The 15,305-nt window shown below is 50.4% G+C and overlaps 1 long non-coding RNA gene across 1 annotated transcript; it reads left to right on the forward strand.

Annotated features, from left to right (window-relative positions):
- The first annotated feature begins 3,563 nt into the window (after positions 1-3,563).
- On the forward strand, positions 3,564-15,031 carry LOC123283463 (uncharacterized). Its single transcript, XR_006524129.2, has 3 exons — positions 3,564-4,167; positions 8,248-8,371; positions 14,389-15,031. It is a non-coding gene; the product is annotated as an uncharacterized lncRNA (long non-coding RNA).
- Positions 15,032-15,305: the final 274 nt, after the last annotated feature.

Here is a 15,305-nt window from a genome sequence, read left to right on the forward strand (position 1 = left end):
ATAATCCATAACCAATCTATAAATGAAAATTTGGGTGAGTTTATTCTGAGCTTAAATCTTAGGATTATAACCCGGGAGAGTCTTTCCACAAAGGAACAGAGCACTCCAAAGAAGTGGGGGTACACAGGGTGGTTATATACCCTCAAAGAGGGTGTTTCACATATGATTGAAATGTCCCTCCCACAATAGTCACAAGATTGCCCTGTCGGCAAAGCACTTGATGGACACAGCAGGTAGTGGGTCTGCTATCTCGGTGGGCGTGGCAGGAGGCAAGTCCATTGTCTCCAGCTGGGCGGTCACAGGTGAGCGCAGCAATCAGTTTCTAGCCTGAGGAAAGATGCTTAATCCTTAAGGAGACTCTAACGTTGGGAGGGGGAGGGAAATTGCACCTTTATCTCAAGGGCCTTTGCTCTTGCCATAGGGAATCTCTAAAGCAGATATACAATGCGTGCTCAACGGCCTCCGTCAGGCCCTTTTGGAAAGACAAGGTCAGGCCGAGTTAGGTTTATACCAAATGGCTTCCTCATATACTCCAATATATCCTATTGCTTGCCATTTTTATTTGTCAGTGTCTAGAAACTACATCCGCTGGGAGCGTTTAAGCTAAAGATTCACGGAACACATTTATGAGGGATAATTCCAGAGAAAAGTGACGAAAATTCTGGGATGGTCTAGAGCATAGAAATTACTGTAGGGCAGAATACATCACTAACTTTGTAATAGTTTGAATGGCTTAGAAATGGAACAGATGTGTAAGCATGGAATGGATGGTGTATTAGTCAGGGTTCTCCAGAAACAGATCCAATAGGACACATATATAGAGAGGGGGAGAGAGAGAGAGACATAAAGAGATTTACTATAAAGGATTGGCTCACACTATTATGGAAGCTGAGAGGTCCCACGATCTGCTGTCTGCAAGCTGGAAGCCCAGGAAAGCCAGTGGTGTAGTTCTAGTCCAATCCTGAAGACTTGAGAGCCAGCCCGTGGTGTGAGTTCGGGTTCAAGTCCAAAGGCTTGAGAACTAGGGGCGCTGATGTCCAAGGGCGGTACCGGATGGATGCCCCAGCTCAAGCAGAGAGCAAATTCGCCCTTCCTCCGCCTTTCTCTTCTATCCAGGCCCTCAGCAGATTGATTGACGCCCACCTGCGTTGGTGAGGGCCATCTTCTTTACTCAGTCTACTGATTCAAATGTTCATTTCTTCCAGAAACACCCTCACAGACACACCTAGAAAGAACATTTTACCAGCTATCTGAGCACCCCTTAGCCCAGTCAAGTTGACACATAAAATTAACCATCACAGGTGGCTGTCAATTTTTGAATTGGCTAATATTTGATTAAAAGATGTGATTCTAGGAAAAATTAGAGAAGGCTTCCCCCAAAAGTTGGGACTTTGGGCTAGATCCACAGTATCTCACAGAAGCCTGGGAAAGTGCAAGGCACACAGGTGCTCAGTGCATCTTTTGTGAATGAATGAATGAGTACACTGCCTACAGACCAATTTCTGATTTGATCCAAGCGAAAAAAGAGCAGAGAATTTTGATTGAAAAAAAATCCAAAGAGTTGCTTCTATGCTTGGGACAAAATGCCACTGACATTGCTGTGCACGGAGAACCCCTTGGGGGCTTGACTTAGAGGCGTCCTCGTCCCTGGTATGTTGGGGGAGGGCATGGCCTTGGACCTGCTCTCAGGCTGTCTGCAGGGAGGGGATTCCCCACGCCTGGGGGAGTCGCTGCTGACGACACCAGAGACCTGTCCTCGTCCAGTGATCCTGCAGGTGCTGCCCCGGCCTTGATATGGGCCAAGGAGGGCAGCCTCGCTTCCCAACACCCCTCCACTCCCGAATTCTGCCAGGGCAGTAAGGAGGGGCTGTGGGCATCTGAAAAGAATTGTAATGTGGGGAAAACATTGAAGCCACAGGTTAAGCATGGCCCTTCCCATCAGGAGGAAATAACAGCAGCCACAGAGCAGTTAACTGTCCGCTGGAGCCGCACCTGTGGCCTCGTCTCCTATTCACTGGGGTCTGAGTGTCCTTCCTCTCCTCTAGGAGTGTTTTTTCTTCTTAAAAATCTCCATGGGGTGACTCTCCAGCTCCCTTTATGGGAACCCCACCTCTTACCCATGGGGACTGGACTCTTCGGGATGAAGCACCACCCCGCCGCACCAGACAGTGGAGGAACATCATAATTCCTTTCCCAAAGCCTGAGCGATGCAATTCAAATGACACTGAATGGAACTGGGTGGGGAGGTTGGGGACAGGAAAGTCTAGGGGGCCCTGGTGCTCCAACTAGGCTCCACTTTAGGCCTCCCTGCCTCCCCATTCATGCAGGTGCATAGACACACACACACACACACACCACTCCCAGGGACCATCAGTGATCTCCAGGGACATCAGAGGCCAGACTCACAACAAGGTAGGAAAACCTTCCCCTAATATGTTACTTGCCAGCTGGGGAGAGAGCAGAGTGGTATTCACTTCTCTCCATTCATCCTTACCCTTACAAACCATCCTCAGGGGACGGCCACAGCACAGGAAACAGGCCCATTCCCTCTGCTGCCTTCAAACAGCAGAGGTACTGTCCTGGTGGGCTCTCCGTTTCCACAGAAGGTAGCAGAAGCTTTGGACCCCAGCTTTTCCCCGGCGGGGTGACCATGCTCACCGCTGAAAGCAGAAGGGAGGCCTGATGAGGATTTATGGCCTCTCTGCACATTGCAACCCCCGGAGTGGGCGAGACTGTTGGTTCTTCCTGTTACGGACGCATGAAGTGTATCGGGGTCATGATTTATGGGACCACAGCAAGATTTCATCTGGAATAAAGTTTCCTCATATCCAGAGGAGGACAAGTAGCTGACCCGTGCCTTCCTGCGGCTCGTCCCTAATTCCAGCACAATCATTGAGAGAAAATGATCAATTTCTTCACAAAGACCCTCTCTTGCGGCCCACAGAGCTGTAGCAGGCCCAGAGCAGCGCACGAAGCGCCTGGTTTTTCCCTTTCCATTATTCAAGCACTCACTGTATCACGGAAGGTTGAAGAAGGCAAAATCATAATGCACATGCTTTTATCTCAAGGGTTGGTATTTTTAGCAGGGAAGACAGGCTAAACGAAATTAAAATAAAAAAATAAAATGGAAGGAAAAATATATTGAAGCTTAGGTCATTGGCTGAGATCACACAAGCATTCTTCAGTGCTGAGTCTCCGTGGAAGGGTTCTTGTGGTTTGTGTATGGGGGCAGGGGGTGGGCAGGGCTCACTTCTGGGCAGAGAGCAAGGCAGGGGTGGGAGGGAGCCAGGGGGATGGGAAAGAGGGCAGGGATGCTCAGGTTCTGAGCACCCATGTGGCCGGCCCTGTCCTGGGGACATTCCTGTGCAGAGTCTCATTAACTCTCAGGATGAGCCTGAGACATGTCCCGTCACTCCCATCTGACGGGTGGTGAGACTGAAGCCCAGAAGCTCAGCCCCTGACTTGCCCACGTCGCTCAGCCGGGAGCAGCAAAACGGGGAGTCAAGCTCCAGTCCGTGTGATGCCGAAGTCCTTGCTCCTGCCTCGCTCCTGCCACCACCACTGGGAGTGTTTGCCTCAGGAATGTGGACCATTGAAGTAGCCCACGCTCCCACACCAAAAACCTGTTTTTCTGGATTAGGAGGAAGCCCTAGTTCAGACAGGCCCTAAAGAATAATTAAGGAGTGCTGACAGGCCCCTCCTGGGGCAAGATCAGCACCGTCTGGGACTGGCTGAGGGGCTGCAAGCTGGAGCCCCTACACTCAGACCACAGGGTGACACAGAGACAGCCTGCAGGGACCCAGGCAGGCAGCCTCCTCATGGTCCGCATGGTCCTAGTGTCAGGCCACTGGGAAGGTGGGCCAGTCCAGCTGACGGCGGCACCGGCCTGCAGATCAGAGCACAGCCACCACCCCTTCCAGCTATGCCGAGGTGGCCATCGTGCCAGGCGGGCGAGAAACTCAGCTTGACAGTGGTCAATCTTGCCCAGTTGGAGAGGGCACATCTGTGATCCAAGGGCCTGTTCCATGAGTCATCTCCCTGCTAGGATAAAAGGTGAAACTTCTTGGAGATGCAGTGTGGCGCAGAAGGAGGTCTTTGTGCTTCAGAGGTGGAGACAGACCTGGGTTCAAATCTCCGTGCTGCTACTCACTGGCTGTGTGACCTGGGGTAAGTTACTTAACCTCTCTGGGCCTCCATTTCCCCCTATCATGAGGATAACTATAAAGACCTCATGGGATTACTGTTAAAGAAATGAGACAAGTACCGAAAGCACTTAGCCCAACACTCTCCTTGAGGCCAGGCCCTGTTTTATCCTCAGCTGCAGGTGTGGGGACTGCCCAGGATGAGTCCTCTGTCCTCCTTCTAGAGCAACAATCACAAGAGCCCGAGCTACACCCCAGCCAGGGCCGAGCCCTCGTGCAGGCATCATCTCACTGTGTTCCCATGGCAAGCAAGTACTGTCACCAGGCTCGCTGCACAGCCAAGGGGCCGAGACTAACCCGCTCAAGGCCGCGCAGCTCGTACACGACAGCAGGGACTCCAGCCAGGGCCCGTCTGGCTCCAGAGCGGCATTCTTCATTACGATGCTTCATATTCCAGTAGATGTCACTGAGCATGGCCGGAGTCAAATGAGGTTCGCATCGTCTCCCTGGAGCCCATTTTGTATGAACCCAGAGGGAGACGCATGTGTGTGTGCAGGTGTACAAGCGTGCGTGTGTGTGTGTGTCTTCCACGTCAAGAGCCAGGGCTGAGGCGCTGGGGAGGCCTTTGAATGTGCAGCAGGCACACTGTTCTGCCAGATTTTGCCCCTACCTCTGTCTGTCTGTCCTCAGGCAAATCACTGGATTCTCCAGGGCTCTGTTCCCCTGGCCTTGAAGGGGACAGCAGAGTGGCTTTAAGGCTCTGGCCTGCGCTCAGATGATCGCTCTGAGGCCATGAGACTGTCTCCTTCCAGCCAGGGTGACAGTGGGCACCGGAAGGTCCATGGAATGGGCACCATGAGAATGCGCTTCTGCTCTTCCAACACGACCAAATTCTTCCACACAGGGGAAGCCACACCTGAGATTTCTCTGTGTCCCCACTGCTATTCTGGGAACACAATCAAGTGTTTCAAGAGTCCCTTCTAGATCTGAAAGCAAGATCGAATGTGCGTGTGTGCATGTATGCGAGCGTGGGTGCACTTCCATATCCTCCTTTGAGAAAGAGCGAGCTTTCTATTTACAGCAGCGTGCTTTCCGAAGTACCTTAGAGCCGATTGCCTCCTCTGCCCTCATGCCTCCCCGACCAGGGGAGCGAGAGCAGGCATTGTTATCCTCACCCTGCAGGTGAGAAGTGGGCTCAGAGAGGTCAGGTGACTTACCAGAAGTCCCAGGCTGTCATTCCAGACCAGCTTCCTGTCGCCTGCCCAGCGAGTGGGGCCAAGCCTCCCTTTCCTGGCAGAGGTGGGCTCGGTGGGAGGCAGCCCACTTCTCACCCCAGCTGCAGGGCCCGAGGGGCCGCCTGGCAGGGAAGTGGCAGGCAGCGCGCGGGCCCTGCAGCCGGGCGGCCTCCACCTCCCCTTCTGTGCCCTGTCAGCCGTCCTCGCCACCCCGAGATGCAGGCCTCCTGAGCAGACTCCTTCCACAGGGGGCGGACCAGGATGCAGGCGAGGCTTCAGACAGGGAGGGAGGAGGCCCCCACGCAGTGTGTAAGGAGGTGACCCTGAGGAGAGGGGAGGGTGGAAGGGTGTGTATGTGTGGGGGGTGCACACTGTCCAGGGTTGCAATTCAGGCCCCTCCTCGGTGCCAGGGCAGCCCGAGGGAAGGGGCAGGAGGCCCTGGAGTTTCACCGTGCGGGGGGGGGTGGTGATGTGTGTGTGTGTTTGTGTGTGTGTGTGCGCACGCACATGTGTGTATGAGACAGAGACGGAGAGGGAGACGGATGGGCGCTATACGAGAGTTGGAGGAGCCACAGGGACATGAGCAGAGGCGACTCTACAGACTGGCACCTCCAGGATGCACTGCCCTCCTCTGTTTCGTGGCCCTTGGCCTCCAGGCCCCCATGGTGCCCTAGGAAACACCAGAGGGACCATGGGAGCCTCACAGCGCAGGGCAGGTCCACGGGTCTCCTGGTCCTCATCCTCTTCCCAGCCCCCGTCTGACCACAGCAGTGAATTAAGCCTCTGGGCCTGGGTGTCCTCACCTGGAACACAGGCGAGAGTCCCGCACTATGCCAGGCCGTGTGGCTTCAAAGAGATGGTGTGTTTGGCAAACTGTCGACAATAATGTGAGGGGTTTAGCCCCGCTGAGAGGATGCTGGGCTTGGGGAATCATGGGAAGAGTGAACCTGTGCGTTCAAATTGATCATTATTTCCTTCCTGACGGTGTGTGCAGAGGCCTGCCTGTTAATGGGACTTTGGGGGGCAGAGAAGCTGTGTGGCTGGCTGGGGAAGGCTAGCCGGTCATCTCCCTCCATGGGGCTGATGGTCACTGGCAGTGCAGGCAGTGTTGACGTCCAGGGGGACCCTGCCAGTGCACAAGCAGCTGGCAGGCACTGGGGAGGGCACAGGCAGACAGTCAGAGCTTGTGGAAGCCAGACTGGACAGCTCCTTAGTGGCCATCCTAGCCCACTGGCCAGCCCATGCTGGAACCCCTTTAAATACCCTCACCTATGGGCCAGCCCCGTGGTGGAGTGGTTAAGTTCTCATGCTCCGCTCCGGCAGTGCAGGGTTCATTGGTTCGGATCCTGGGCGTGGACATACACACCACTCATCAAGCCATGCCAAGGCAGCATCCCACGTAGAAGAACTAGAAGGACTTACAACTAGGATAGACAGCTATGTACTATGGCTTTGGGGAGAAAAAAAAAGAGGAAGACTGGCAACAGATGTTAGCTCAGGGCCAATCTTCCTCACCAAAAAGCATACCTTTACACAGCCTCTCCTCGAGCCGCCCAGCTCTGCGGGGATGGAGGCCGCCGGACCTGGGCCCCTCTGTACTCAGACCTGTGCTCCTCTCTGGATCTGCAGAAACCTGATGCCATGAAGCAAACACTGGCCTCACGGTCAGGGAGACCCAATCTGAATTCAGTTCCATCACTAGGCAAGTTACTCCTCTCCCGAAACCTCAGTTTTGTCACCTATAAAATGGGAATAATAGTGCCTATCCCATAGGGTTGTAGGCATGATTAAATGTGAAAAAATATACAACATATACGATATATAACAAGGTACCCTGCTCCAGTAAATGTTAGCCATCATTATTTGTTATTGTTTATATAACCGTCTTTCCCAGAGGAAACTCTAAGTTCTTTGAGGACAGGAACCATGTTTGGTTCATCTTTGTATTCTTCAAGATGCCCAAAACAATACTTGTTAGAGAAGCTCTACACATTGTGCATTAAGCACCTGCTGTGTGCTGACATCATGCTCGACTGTCATCGGGATCTTGTTGTGATGAATTGTGAGGTGCAGGAAAAACTGGTCCCCTGAATCATTGCAGGGTACACAAGTTTCTTCAGGGCCAACATGCCCTCTCTCTCTCCTTGGTCTCTCCTCCCTGCCTTCCCAGCTACCCAAGTCCTTAGGGCTCTCACCTCCTCCTCTTGCTCCAAACCAGATGGATAGAGCTCCAGAGAGCATCTGATAAATTACACACACTCAGGTATAGATAACTGATGATCACTTGACATGTTGTTTCTCCAAGGGATTATTTGAATTCTACGAAAGGTTCAAACTTAAAGCGAGCGTTCTTAACCTGGGTCCACGGAAGGTCTGAGTGTGGGTATGGGCAATGTACTCACACTTTTTCTGACTGGGGAGAAAATCTGCATCTTTTATCAGATTTGTCATTGGTCTGTGAGCCAAAGAAAGATTTCAGAAATGGTTCCCTGGAGCAGTGTTGTCCAGGAGAACTTCCCGTGTGGAAGTATCTGCTGTCCAATATGGTAATCGCTAACCACTTGTGGCTACTGAGCACTTGAAATGTAAATAGTGCAAGCGAGGAACTGAATTTTTAATTTGATTTATATTAGTTAATTCAGATTTAGATTTAAATAGTTACATGTGGCTGGTGGCTCCCATTGTGGACCACGCAGCCTAAGATGATAAAAATTCAATGGTACAATTTTAGACATATTGGAGAGGTGGCATTTCAGAGTATACAAAGGGATTCTTATGGGCAGGAATTAGTCAATGTTCTGAAATTTTAAAAAATCATTCATTCATTCATTCATTCATCCATCCATCTATTCATTCATTCATGCATGCAGGCATACACGAACCGGCACTGACATCTGAGCAGCCACTACGCACGCTCATTGAAAGAGGACCAATGGTGACTAAGAGAGGTGCTTCCAACTCTGTGTGGACCAGAGGGTCTGCTGGAATGTACAGGTGGGTCTCTTTGGGGGTGGCTCTGTGTCTAGAGGAGCAGTACCACCCTATTCAGTAGTCCAGGCCTCAGGACATTTGCAATCTTGTGAGTAAGAGAATGTTTCTTCCTCTCAGAAGGTTATTTGGTCCCAAAGGATGAGCAGAGAGTTGGGGAGGCTTGCAAAGTGGAAGAGACTGGGGATGTCTCCTCGATGATCAAGTTGAGTTTATAAATGAAATTTCATAGTTAAATTTTTATGGATGTCAGTGAGGCAATCTTTGGGAAACAAAGGAGCTCAGCATCTGGGTTTCATTGATTTTCAGACTTCTTTTCTTACATTATCACTGGCTCATCTACTCCTGGGGCTGTGGTGAGGATTAATTAGCTTTTGTGGATAAAGCTCTGATAGCATGCCTGTTGCACAGTGAACGCCCTGTAAGTGTCAGTTATTATCATTGTTGAGAGAGTGCCCAGTCAACGCAGAGGTGGGAGGTGATCAGTACGTGTTTGGTGAATGAATGGCTGAGGTTGCCAAATATACAGACTCAACAAGCATCAAGCAGAACCAAACAAAAGCTGGATGTCAAGGTCTGCAATGGCTTTTTGCCTACAAAATGGCCCAGTGCCATGGCCAAGGCAACCACAGTGTCTGTAGGGACAACAAAAGAAGGTTTTAATGATGGACTTTGTGAATGTGCCATGAGGGTTGGCCATCATGGCTTTGTGACCTCCATCTTGGGGCCATGGCTTCTTAAGTGAGGATGGACTAGACATTGCCTAAGACCTGCTCCAGCTGCAGTGATCTAAGAACATGCCACCTGTCTCTAGCTGGGCCTTTTCAACACTTGAGGAATAATGACAACATCCATATCTCCTCTGGCCAAGGGAGCTCCAACAATCCACTGTACAAACCTACTCAGAGACCAGAATCTGGTTCCAAATGACCCATTTTGCAACAGCTCAAGAATTTCCAGTTGTGTCTGCTAATGAGTATAAAGTACAAAAATGAGACGGCACTGTAGGACATCTGCAAGTGAGTTATGGACGGCCTCTTGGCTCTGCCAAGGGAGGGGATGGGCCAGCATCCACAGAAATAGACAAAACAACTCCAACAAGGTCCAAATTGCACACTATAGGATTTTTAAAACTTCGTTTGGGTGAACAACCTCTTTTGTGTCTGGCTGCCCTAAAACTGGACACAGTCATACTCCTTTCTGCTGGCTCCCTACAGCCCTCAATGTGGTCTTTGTCTTGTCAACACACAGCCCTTTGGCCTCCAATTCTATTGTTCTGATTAAAATGCCAGAATTGGTCTCCAGACCACTATTGATTTTGTATTCTCATGGAAGAGCAGGGAATAATGGAAGCTGAGCAAGCTGGCTAGCCCAGGTGTGAGGAACGGACAATGTTTCAAGGTGGGAAGGTGGAGGAGGAGGACAGTCCAGGTGGGGTTGCTAGAAGACTCTGTCCTGTATAGTTCTGGGTAATGAGGTCTTTACGCTTGAGTGGGGAGCCAGACCGCAAAGAGGAATGTGTGTTGGCATCTCTTGGAATGACCTCAGTCTCTGAAGGAATCTTTCCAAGCTGGACATTTCTGAAGAGTGATAACCCCAAATCTGTCTGCTCACCCAGTGGTGAGGTCCTCTCCCCTCTCTCTTCTCCTGTGGCTGGCACAGCAAAGAGTAGGGAGGTGAGGGGACTCAGGACTTGGACTGGCCAGGCCCGGCTGGCTCAGTCTCTTCCTAGTTATGGAGCATTAGGCAAGTTTGCTTCTCTCTCTGAGGCTTGGTCTCCTTAACCTTAATATGGGATTACTACATCTATCTTGTAGAGTCATTGGAGGGTGAAATGACTGTATAGAAAAGAAGCTATATTAAGGAGAGGAGAGTTTCCATTATCATTGTTAAATGTTGTTATTCAGCATTAAGACACTGAGATCTCCAGTGGACTCTGCTTATCTTGGTTTTCTCAGAAAACCTTCTTTTCACCTTCCAACTGGACCTTGAGACAACTAGTGCATTTTACTCCAAGAACAGCTGGTTTTGTGTCATTATTTCTGCCATCTTTGACAATGCACCTTCTTTGCCATCTGATACATGCTCCCAAACCCTACATTCAACATTTAACATTCAACATTTATTGAGCGCCTACTCCCACATTATCTATCTGCAGGCACAGCAGTGAACAAAACAAAGATTCATACCCTGGTGGGACTTACATTCTAATGAAGAGAGACACATGATAACCATAATGTATAAGGGAATTATACAACTTGTTAGACAGTGGTAGGCACTAAGAGAAGATGAGAAGTAGAGCTGGGAAAAGTGGACTGAGAGTGTAGTGGGAGGTGTGGGCTGCAGAGGGTGGCCTCATGGACAAGGTGAAATTTTAGCAAAGACACGATGCAGATGAGGGAGTTGGCCAAGCCGATATACGGAAGAGGAGCTTTCTAGGCAGAGGGAACAGTTGACAGAGATCCAAAGTCATGCTGGAGTGTTCAAGGACAGGAAGGAGGCCAGTGTGACCAGAGGCAGGGTGGAGGGATGAGAAAAAGTTGTGAGGATGGAGTTGGGAAAGTGCAGAGCACACAAGGCTTTGTCAGCCATTGTGAGGATTTGAGGTATGACTCTGCGTGGAGTGGGGGGCCCTTGCAGGGTTTTGAGCAAAGACAGACATGACCTGGCTGACTTTGTAAAGGGATCTTCCGGTTTTATGCTAAGAAGAGATGAAGGGAGGCAAGGGCGGGAGCAGGGAGACCCCACAGGAAACCTATGCTGTTTCATAGAGGAGAAATGATGGTGGCTTGGAGCACTGTGGATCAGGGGAAGTGGGGAGAAGTGGTCAGAATCTGGACCTACTTGAAGATAGAACCTCCAGGTTTGCTGAACTGTTGGATGTGGAGTGTGAGAGAAAGAGAGAAATCAAAGGAGTCTCCAAGGTTTTTGGCGAAGCAAACGGAGGATGGAGGTGGTGCAGCTCAGCTGGGGGAGGCTGTGGGTGGAGGCAGTTTTGGTAGGGGAGATTAGGAATTTGGGATATGTTGAGTTTGAGATGTTCGTTAGACATCTAAATCAAGATGTTGTGTGGATATTTGGATATATAAGACTGAATTCCAGAAAAGCAGTCTGAGCTGGAAATGTAAATATGGGAGTCATCAGTAGATAGTCAGTATTGAAAACCATGAGACTACATCGCCGTGAGCCTTTCTTCCCACAGTGCTTCTGCTAAATCCGTGAACCAAGCTTTTCCAGGAGACAAATAAGATCTGAGAGAAGATCTCAGACCTCCCTGGTTCATCGCCCCATCTCCTGATGCAGGAACCCTGAAAATGTCCCGCTGCCATCTAGTATTTCTGAGCGTTCTCAGGTGACTCCTCATACCTGCTCACGAATGAGTCCAACCCTCCCCGCCATGTTGCTGTTCCACGGCCATGTCCACCGGCATCTGCCAGGGTGCATTGGCTAGTCCATGGGTACCACTGCTTCCTCTTCCACAGGCCCAGCATCCCAGGCATCACAGCCCTTACTGGTGCTCCTTCTCTGCTCCATGCGGCGTCACCATCCTTGTACCATAGCCATCAGGGGCTCTGAGCCTGACTGGGCCTGGGAACACACAGTTCCCCTAATCTGTGCTGAGCGCTGCCTATCAGAGATCTCTGCAGCTCTACTAGTTTAGGGCTAGGCTCCTCACACTGGGATAGGAGTTTCCTGATGGTACACAGAAGTGCAGCAGGGAGGACACAATCCTGCAAGACAAGCAGAGTGCATCTTATTGGAGCATCACTTTTCCTCATTGGTATCTAACTAAAAATATTTCTTTAATAGTAAAAGAACAATTATATTGAAGAGTAGGATACAAACCTGGCATACAATTGAAATCAAACCCAAGATACATCCATAATAGTTTTCCTTTGTGACTATGCCACAGATCTCCCCAGGAACCTCCCATTATCTTTCAGTGGATGGTTAATTATAAAATTTTGAACAGTCCTGGGACACTGTCAGCGGTTGGAAGGGGAGTAGGAGAAAGAGACTCAGATAATTTGTTAACTTTTAAGTCCCTTGGTTGGACTGAGTTAAATTAGCCAGGCATCTACCAGAGCCTGGGGTAACCAGAGACAAGATGGCAAAGGAGGTTGGCGAATTACATTTTGGGGAGAAAAACCATGAGTCGGTGTGATGGGGTGGTGGCCTCTTCTCCTTTCTCTCAGTGCCTGTGTCTGAGTTTCTGGAGTCACACAGACCTGGAGCCAAAGTCTGGCTTGACCATGGACACTTGGAGGTTCCAGGATGATGGTTCCCTAATAAGGCAAATTTGGCACCTCTCAAGGTCAGGAAGGCAGGGGATGCACTGACCTAACCAAGGCAGGGGATGCACTGATCCCACCTCAGAATTTGACGGAGCTGGAAAACTATCTGTCAGATGTGGTACACGATATAAACCATATACGGGAAGTGGAAACAAGAACCACGAAGGAGGAGATGTTGAGGGACTTCTAGGGGGACACGGCTGGAAAGAGAGACCGTGCCTGCCCACTCCAACCAAGCAGCCCAGATGTCCTGCACCGACTCAACGGTCATGTGAGCTAGAAGCAGCAGCTGACTTTCTAGGCCAGTGGTTCCAAATGACAGTGTTGATCAGAACTCTGATACTTATTAAACAAACATCTCCAGACGCCTCTTCCAGACCTCCTGAATCGGAATCTAAAAGAATCCGGTTTTGTAAGGGCCTCTGGGGGCTTCCAGGTTAAATTCCACCTGACCCCAAGTGACCCATGCTGACCCTGGTTCAGTCCTTGATAAGCACAGAGTATATGCTCTGTGCCAGGGAATGGGCCGCTTCCTGTGGGAGAGTACAAAACTGTTTACAGCTTGGGCTCTGCCCTCAAATAGCTCAAAGACATGAAAAGAAAAAGACAAATTACAACTTCGTGAGTGAATTCAAGGCAATGAAATCATGGCTCTCATAGGCAATGCTGCTGAGAACCCATGAATGCTACACACTGGAGGGACTATGAGATCATAGGAGGGCTTGTGCCAGTCTCTGTCTTTGACTGGCCAAGAGAATTGCAAAATGCGGCATGGACCTTGCGCAAGGATTCCAACTGGGCCTGGGGGAGTCAGTGCTCGCTGTGTCTGCTGAACTGGGGGCCTAGCAACATCTTTGGGGAGAGCCTGCTGCACGAGGGGATGTGTGTGGGAAGAGGGTTGTACACAGATGTTGGGAGCAGATATGAGGGGCTGCAGAGGAAGCCAGCATGAGCCCTCTCCCTGGCCCAGCCCCTGGCCCATGTCTGAATGCTGCGAAGTGAAGGTGGCAGGAAGACGCTGATGCAGCTGTTTGCACAGGGGCTCAAGCAATGCTGTTTTGGAGCCCAGGTGACAAAGTGGCCTGCAGCGCAGAGGAAGCATGCATTTCTCACCTGCTTGGGGAGAACTCCAGGACATCATGGGGATTGTCCAGGAGCAGTAGGGGAGAACGGATCTTTGATGCCAGGCTGTGGGTGTAATTCCCAACGGAAACCTGGTGGGAGAGAGCCAATGCCTGGTGGTCATGGCCAACCCTTTCAAGTGGCAGCAGGATGGACTTCTGGGAGATCTCATGGGACCCTCCTTGTGGATTCCCAGAAGTATACTTCCTGGGAGGAGATGCCTTTGCCGGGAGGGGTCCTGCATCAGCAGGTGAATGCCATGAGCCAGAACAATCTGAGTTTACACTGTTAAGTACTGAGGCCTTTCGTGAACCAACGAACTGATGAAGCCAGGAAAATTGTGTGTCACAAAACGACCAGGACATTTGGAGGGACGATAGGTTGGGTTAGGTGTGAGTAAAGATATCTGTGTGGGGTTGTATTTGTGAGAATGTGAGTTACCAAGGATGGTGGAAACAGCAGTCTTAACCCAGTGATTCCTAGAGAAACATTCTTTGGTTATTTGCGAGTCTGAAAGTCCATATGAAGTAAGAGGTACTTAGTGAAGACCAGAGTGGGTGGCGCACATGTGGAAACCAATGGCCCTAATCATATTGCTTATCCTAGGCACTGGGAAAGGCTGAAGCCTCCTGGGAAAGTGACCACAGACTGACGTCATCTGGAGATGAAGACAGGGGAATCAAGGCCAAGAACCCAGGGACTTCCCTGAGGAGGGCTCCCTAAGAAGGTGGAGCCCACAGCCCGCTAACCTTCCTTCAATGACAGTGGGGGGCCCCTAACGGGCATCCTGGGTGCTCGCTCTGGGACGAGCATGAGGGTAACCCTAGTCAGTGTTCCTACTGCCCAGGCTAAACATCTGCTTCAACCTCACAGTTCATGATTTTGCATACCTTATCATTCATTCCAGAGTCTCCCTCTCGCATCTCAGGTGCTTCCTCCCTCTCCTTGAAGGGAAGGTCCATGTAGCTATTCACCCAGGAGATAGGAAGCAAACTGGGCTTCGGAGAAAAAATTCAATGCCATTACTGATACCATTTCCTCTCCATTCTGCAACTGAGAACACAGTTGGCAGGCAACCTCGCCCCCCAGATCTTGACAGAAGCTGGAGGGCTCTGCGATCTGTGGGTGAGATGATGACACCACCTAATTTGTTCTGAGCTCCCTGCAAGCTGCAGGGAAGAAGCCGGGATTGTAGTTTGCTCTGAAATACAAAAATAAAATAAAAGGTTGTGACAGAGATTAAAATGAGAATAAAATGCCAATTAACTCAGAGGTATTGGACCCGAATCTACGTCTCAGAAGAATCCCAGGTCACACTTGGTGGATCAGTTTCAATTTCCCCCAAAGCACTGAACGGCCACACTGGGGAAGGAGACCTCAGAACAATCCAGAACTCCGTGCCAGACCCACTACTTATCACTTTAATTGACACTTACTCCATATGATGCTCATACATTCACCGAATGGGTTCAATTTAATTTGAAATGGGGAATTTTTTCTTTCCCCTGTTGAAATATTTAATG

The sequence above is a fragment of the Equus asinus genome, chromosome 2 (assembly GCF_041296235.1).
Source record: "Equus asinus isolate D_3611 breed Donkey chromosome 2, EquAss-T2T_v2, whole genome shotgun sequence".
Lineage (NCBI taxonomy): Eukaryota > Metazoa > Chordata > Mammalia > Perissodactyla > Equidae > Equus > Equus asinus.